This window comes from Sorex fumeus, unplaced genomic scaffold (genome assembly GCF_029834395.1).
Source record: "Sorex fumeus unplaced genomic scaffold, SorFum_2.1 ptg000019l, whole genome shotgun sequence".
Taxonomy (NCBI): Eukaryota; Metazoa; Chordata; class Mammalia; order Eulipotyphla; family Soricidae; genus Sorex; species Sorex fumeus.
In genome coordinates, this window is record NW_026606076.1 from 36263973 (window position 1) to 36271423 (window position 7451).

The window sequence follows — 7451 nt, forward strand, 5'->3', positions numbered from 1 at the left end:
AGAGTCATCTGACTTGGAATGTCCTGGGATCTCCTTGGGGCTGGGTCGCTGGAGTCAACCGGATAGAAAGCGGGTTCGAGAGTCATCTGACTTGGAATGTCCTGGGATCTCCTTGGGGCTGGGTCGCTGGAGTCAACCGGATAGAAAAGCGGGTTACGGAAAGGAGGAATTTCATGGGGAGGAGGCCCATATTTTCAGGGTCTGGGGATGGTCTTATCAAGTCTTTATTCTCTGTGTCCACAGAGTGGGTCGGTCCTAGAATTCTTCTATGAGACTTTGTTTCATTGCAGAGAGCCTTTCCCTATCTACCTGCCTACATCAAAGCTCCAGCTAGATAGTTTAAATAAGGAGTGTCTTGTTGACCTCTGCAACACCATGTGGCCTGAGTATTGTGAGGGAGAGACCCAAAATGGACCACCACCAGATTTAAATTAGCTTCGCTTTACAGGAACCAGCATTGCAGAATAACTGGTTTTTCTGCCCCTGAGCAAGGAATTCAGATACAGGTACTCGAAGGGTGGGGGTCAGACCAGATAACCGGATGTCTCTCACAAGACCCATGTTGCAAGACCCAGGACTGCCCTAAAAAACAGGACGTTCCTAAGCACTGACGCACGCTCTTGGCTTGCAGTCACGGGCCCCTGGTTCTTTCTTTGCGTCTCCATACAGTCCCACCATCATGCAGGAGTGGGTCCTGAGTGCAGCACCAGAAGAATCTCTGAGCATTGCTGAACTTGTGGCCCCCAAACCATGAACGAACCAAATAAAACCAAAACAGCCTCAGTCCCTTATTGGAGGATTCCCTCGCCCCAACATGGGGCTATCTGAGCTGTATCTTGCTGTATCCACGCTGCCTCTTCATTGTAGAAGAGGTTTGGGCACTCTCAGAACATGGGGTGATGGGGTGTCGGTTGCCCATAGTAGGGAATATTTCTAAATAGCTTGGTCACAGACATACTAAAGGGACTTCAGACGGCTTCTAGCTCAGAGTGTAAAGAACAAAAAAATAAAGGAGAATAACTTTGCCTTGCTTGTTCCATGTCAGGTTCAATCCTCTCCTCCCCTCCTGGTACAGAAACAAAGCTGGAGCAACGCACTCGACCCCCCGAGGAGATTCAGCTATGTACCTCCCAAGATCTGAAGGCTGGAAACAAACCCAAGTTACCAAGTGAAAGAAAGCGGCTTGCTTGGCCCTAAATTACCCCATTCTTAAAACTAAAGCCAAGCCAAGGGTGGAAAATTCTTAGAGAACGGGCCTGGGGAGGGAAGGAAACGCCCACAGCGCCATCTCGTGGCGTTTCGCGGAACTGCCGCGGCCCGATGTTCCCACACTTAAGATTTCCAGCCCTTTTCTTAGTCTAGGTGTTAGGCATAGGGTCATTAAGGATCAAGCAAGCCACTTGGGTCGCTGCAGTGGGAGCAGAGCGGTTAGTGCTCTTGGCCCCTGGTTCTTTCTTTGCTCTCCATACAGCCCCACCATCATGCCAGAGTGATTCCTGAGTTCAGAGCCATGAGGACCCCTGCACATTGCTGGGTTTGTGGCCCCCAAACCATGAACAAACCAAATAAAACCTAAACAGCTTCAGTCTTTTGATGGCGGATTCCCCCACCCCAACTTGGTGGGTTCTGAGCTGTATCTTGCTGTATACCTGATCCCTCTTCTTTGTAGAAGAAGGTTGGGCCACCCTCAGAATGTGGGGTTTTGGCACGTGGGATTGAGTATAACTGGAAACTTTTCCGAAGAGCTGGGCCACAGACAGAGCAAAGTGGGCTCAGATCTTTTCTTGTCAAAGTGACCAGAACAACAAAATAATCTCACCCTGCCTGTAGCCTACCAGGTACTTAATGGTCCCCAGAACTTGGTGCGCCCACACAAAAGCAGGCCCCCCAAAAGAATCCTTGGAGCCAGAGTTATAGTACAGCGGGTGGGGTGTTTGCCTTGCATGGAGCCGACCCGGGTCCAATCTGCAACATCCATATGGTCCCCCAAGTACCGCCAGGAGTAATTTCTGTGTGCAGAGCCTGGAGTAAACCCCTGAGCATTGTTGGGTATGACCCAAAAAGCAAAGAAAAAATTGGTTGGCAGAAGTGATTCATTTAGAATTTCCAGGGAAGGAGATTGCCTGGTCTTAGGCTCATTATTCCTCTGTTAATTAAAATTCCCCTTAACCTAAATCCAGTCTGTCTGATGACTGTTTCCTTCACCCCAGGCATCTGGAGATGCTGGAGTTGAATCTGGCCCCTGCCACCCTCCACCATGGAGAACAGAAGGCATGGGGCTTCTCATTTGTATAGGAACCCCAAAACCCAGAATGGAAGATGGCACCCTCAGCAATGTGGGGTGCTGTGATGTGGGGACCTGGGGTGTGAAGATTCTTAGAACCGAGTTGGTTTGAGACATTGTACTGCGGGAAGGCACAGCCTCTCCTGTGTCATCCTGTTTCCTCTCGGGCAGCTGGTTCTGGAGCAGTGTCTGGGTGTGCCTCCACACAGAGAGTGAGTGGGGCGGGCCCCAGGCAGCATGGACACCCGGACACAGTTCACCAGTTTATTCTCTGACCCAAGGCCCAATAGGCCGTGGGCAGGGCCGGAAGATGCTGGATTCTCTCATCCCCTCCAGAACTTGGCGGGTGTAAGCGAATTGAATTCACCAGAGGCGACCAGCTCTTGACACACAGTTCCCCGAGAATGAAGGCAGCACCACTGGGGTCCCGGGTCATCCCCCACTCCCACTCCACCCCACTCCACTCCACCTCCTGATCTGGCTACATGATTCAGGGGAGGGGGTCGGAGGCAGGGGTGGGTCAGCGTCTGGAGTTGGGCTGAGGTGGGGGGGCACACAGCTCCGCCAGGGGGCCCCACTTCCTTCTGGAGTCCAATTTTGGTTCCCTCAATCGGGGACCCCCCATCTACCCAGCTCCTGCAAATGTCTCGGGAAGCCAACGAGCAGTCTACTTTGAACAGGAGGGAATCCAGTGGTCAACAAGGATGTCTGGAAACACAAGATTTTGGGGGGACAGGACGGGAGGCAGATTTGGGGTGTCTGTATCAGCTCCGAGCTGTAAGTCCTTTGTATGGGGTGCAGGGGTGCTAAACTTCCAGCTAAACTTCCGCTGAGCCCCCAAGTGAGGAGGGGAGAGGTTTGGGGTCCCCCCGGGGGCTGGAGAAGGGAGGAGATTCCTCTTGTCTGACCGTGAGGCAGTTGCAGGAGAAGGTAAATAGGGCGGTTCGAGGCTTCAGCACCATTATTGCCCCGGGGAGGGACACGTCCCGTCTGTGCCCTCCTCCTGCGACCCCCGAGACTGTCAGCAACTGAAGCAGATGGGCCCCAGCTGGAAGCCGAAATTCTGGTAGGGCTGTCGAGAGCCGGAGGCTGCCACATCCAGAAGCGGCAGGACCCGTCCCTGTGGGCGCTGAATTCCAGCAGGGTCTAAGCCTGTCCATTCTGGAACTGCAGGGGTGCGGACAGGCAGGGCCAGGGGTGCAGCATGATGGCATGGGGACCCCCTCCCCACTCTGGGGACCCAAGCAGCCGTCCTGGGGGCCTGGAGCGCGGCCGCAAACATCTGGTTGTGGCCAAGCTCCTGGCCCGCAGCCCCCCAAGCGCAACACGCGGTCCTGGCCCCACGCGGCCGCATCCAGCCAGGCAGCCAAGTTCTGGCACAGGCAGGGGGAAGGTCCACGGGGCGCTGGGCTCAGAGGGGCAGGAATGTCAGCTGCACGCTGCTCACCAGGCGCCGTCTACGTCCACATAGGAGAATGGCAGGTGCCTGGGCAGGAGTCCGCGGCCAGCAGGCCGGCAGGGGCAGGGGACCAGATGGGATGCTGGAAATTAAATCTGGGTCGGCTGCATGCAAGGCAAATGCTGTGCTGGCTCTGCTATTGCTCTAGCCCCTTCATTATTTTTTTGGTTTGGCTTGTGTACCATATCTGGAGATGCTCAGGGTTTACTTTTGGCTCTGCAGTTGGGAATTCCTGTTGATGGTACTCGGGGATCATAGGGGATGCCAGGGATTGATCTGGGTTGGCAACGTGCAAGGCAAATTCCCTTACCCGCTTTACTGTCTCTCGTCCCAACTTTTATGTCTTTTTTTTTCTAGGTCAAGAATTTCTGCTTCCCACATGAGAAAATGCTCTACATCATTAATCATCAGGGAGATGCAGATCAAAACCACAATGAGATACCATCTCACACCTCAGAGACTGGCCCACATTCAAAAGAACAAAAGCAACCGTTGCTGGCGCGGATGTGGCGAGAAAGGGACACTCCTTCACTGTTGGTGGGAATGCCGACTGGTTCAGCCCTTTTGGAAAACAGTATGGACGTTCCTCAAAAAATTAGAAATTGAGCTCCCATTTGACCCAGCGATACCACTCCTGGGAATATATCCCAGAGAGGCAAAAATGTGTAGCCGAAGTGACATCTGCACTTGTTTGTTCATTGCAGCACTCTTTACAGTAGCCAGAAACTGGAAGAGACCTGAGTGCCCAAGAACAGATGACTGGTTAAAGAAACTTTGGTACATCTACACAATGGAGTACTATGTGGCTCTTAGAAAAGATGAAGTCATGAACTTTACATACAAGTGGTACAATATGGAAAGTATCATGCTAAGCGAAATGAGTCAGAAAGAGAGGGATAGACATAGAAAGATAGCATTCATCTGGGGGATATAAAATAATAAAATATGAGATTAATACCCAAGAATAGCTGAGAGCAACACCAGGAGAATTACTCCATAACTTAGAGGCCAGCTGGGTATTCTAGGGGAAAGGACAATTCAGATAGAAAGGGGAACACCAAGTGGAGGGTGTTTGGAGGATCCTCCCAGGAGGGGAGATGCAGGTTGAAAGTAGACTGGACTGAACATGTTCGCCACTCCATGCCTCTTTGGCTGATCACAACGCCCAGGAGGAGAGAGAAAACAAAAGGGAATGCCCTGCTACAGTGGCAGGGGGGGATGGGGGGATGGGAGGATGGGGGGGAGGGATATTATCCTGGTGGTGGAAAATGGGCACTGGTGGAGGGATGGGTATTTGATCGTGGTATGACCGAGATCCAAGCACAAAAATTTGTAAATCTACAACTGTACCTCATGGTGTTTCACTGATAAAAAAAAAAAGAATTTCTGCTTCCTAAGGGCCAGTTGCAAAGCACTATGAGCACTGTTTCGTGTGACACTGTCCCAACATATAAACATAAAAAAATCCTCATTGATCCTGACATTGATTCAATTAGGTTAGATGATTTCAATGGCCCCTGCATTCTCAGCTTTGTGGGGACACAACTTTGCCTTCGTACATGCATCCCAAGCTCCATACTGAGTTACAACCGAACCCAGACTTGGGTGTATTTTTATTTGCTTGAAACTGGTGCTTATTTTTCTTTATAGAAATTATTTCCACTTAATGTGTTCTTCATTGAGTTGAGAGAAAAATGGACACACGGTAATGACAACACTTTTGTCAATTTTGCATGTCCTTCTTGCAAAACAATTTGGTCATTCCAGGAAAAGCCATATATGTCGATAATTTTATTTGCATGGTGGAAATGTCAGACATCAAACCTGCATGGTTCGACTTTTTTTTTTTGACATGGAGAATCAAGAAATCAAGAAATAATTGTAATCCTCCTCTGCTATTGTTCAGGAAAGCAACCGGCCTCAGTGGAATGTCTCTGATCCTGTGCACTGTGACAGTCTTGAGTGAGCAGTGGCGCCTGCATCACCGTGGGGATTCTGAGACAGGCAAAGTCCCAGGGCTGTTAGCAGCATGGACACAATTTGAGTCAGCCGCCACACAAGTGTGATCATCTGAATATCCACACAGGAGAGAAACTGTAGACATGTAAAGAATGTGGGAAGGATTAGATCGATCCTCATACCTGATTATGCATAGGAGAATTCATACAGGAGAGAAACGCTATTCATCCAAGGAATATGGGAAGACCTCAAGACTTAGTATGCATAGAAAAATTCATTAAGAGAAACCTTATTCATGTAAGGATAAGGAATGTTTTGAATACCTTTTTCCTTCTCAGGGGTTTCTGTGCATAGAAAATTCATGCAGGAGAGAAACCTTACTCATGTAAGGACTGTGGGAAGACCTTTATTTTGTACTCAGAATTTACTAAGAACAGGAAAAGGCACACTGAAGAGAATCCATATATATATATATATATATATATATATATATATATAGACTGTTGGAAGGCATTCACTTATCTCTCACTCCTTATTACATATAAGAACATTCATACTGGAAAGAAACCTTATGTATGTAAGGCAAGCAGGAAGGCCTGCATTATGTCCTCAAGCCTTAGCGATCACAGAAAAATTCACATGGCAGACAGTTTACATATGGAAGGACTGTGGGAACACCTTCATTCAAAGTTGATGTCTTATTAAACAGAAAATTTCATACCAGAGTGAAACCCCATGCATGTTAAAAAGGCCTTTGCAAAAAAAAAGGCCTTTGCTCTACATTCAAGACTTAGTATGCATAGGAAAATTCATAGTGGAGAGAAGTCTTACATATGTCAGGAATGTGCGAAGGCCTTCACTCAACCCTCAACTCTTACGATCCATAGGAAAATACATACTGGAGGGAAAGCTCATGTTTGTCAATGTAGGAAGGCCTTTGTGTGCCTCTCTAGCCTTTGTAGTCATTGCAAAATGCACATGGGATGAGTTGACCCCGAAGACCTTTCTCCAAGTTCATAAAAATCCCCCTAGGGAAGACAAGTTTTATTTAGACCAGGAAGGTAAGGAGGGGGCTACGAAAGTGCAGCCAAGAAGCTAAGAATCTAGCATGACAAGCTTCCCGTGACATCATCCTATATGGGAAAGGTACTCGGTGATTATCACCAGGGCTATAGTTATGCCAGTGTCCTGGCATTTGAAATTCACATGCATGTTAACTTGTAAATAACAGTCTTGGTGATGGAAGCCAGGAGGAAAATGACTAAATAAGTTCCAAATATAAAAGGAAAGTCCTCTCGAAGTAACAAAAACTTTGAAAAATTAATGAGGCACCATTTTCGCCTCCCCAGCAGTTGCCTCCCCCTACTTTTTGTGAGCCCTGCCCCTTGCAGCACAGGATCCCCTGGGTGTCCCAAAAGGATCTCTCTGCACCTGTGGCCTGGCCCTTTAAGGGTGCGGGTGGGAACGGAAGTGACGTCACAGACAGGGCCTTCCAGGTACGTGTGTTCTTGCTGACAGAGATGGTTCAGTCAATCCCACTATTGTTATGTGGGTGAAGGACGGCCTGGAACTGGCTGGAAGCGGTTCTTGAAGGCCGATTTTGGGGCAGGATGGGGGCGACTCTCCGTCTCTGCTCTGTGAGCGACATGCTAGCGTGGGTGACGCTTTCGCGCTGTTTCTCACTTGTTCCCCGACATCCAGGTGTTCCTGAGGCGTGGAGGTGGCTTTAGGGGGACGCAGCGGTTTGGG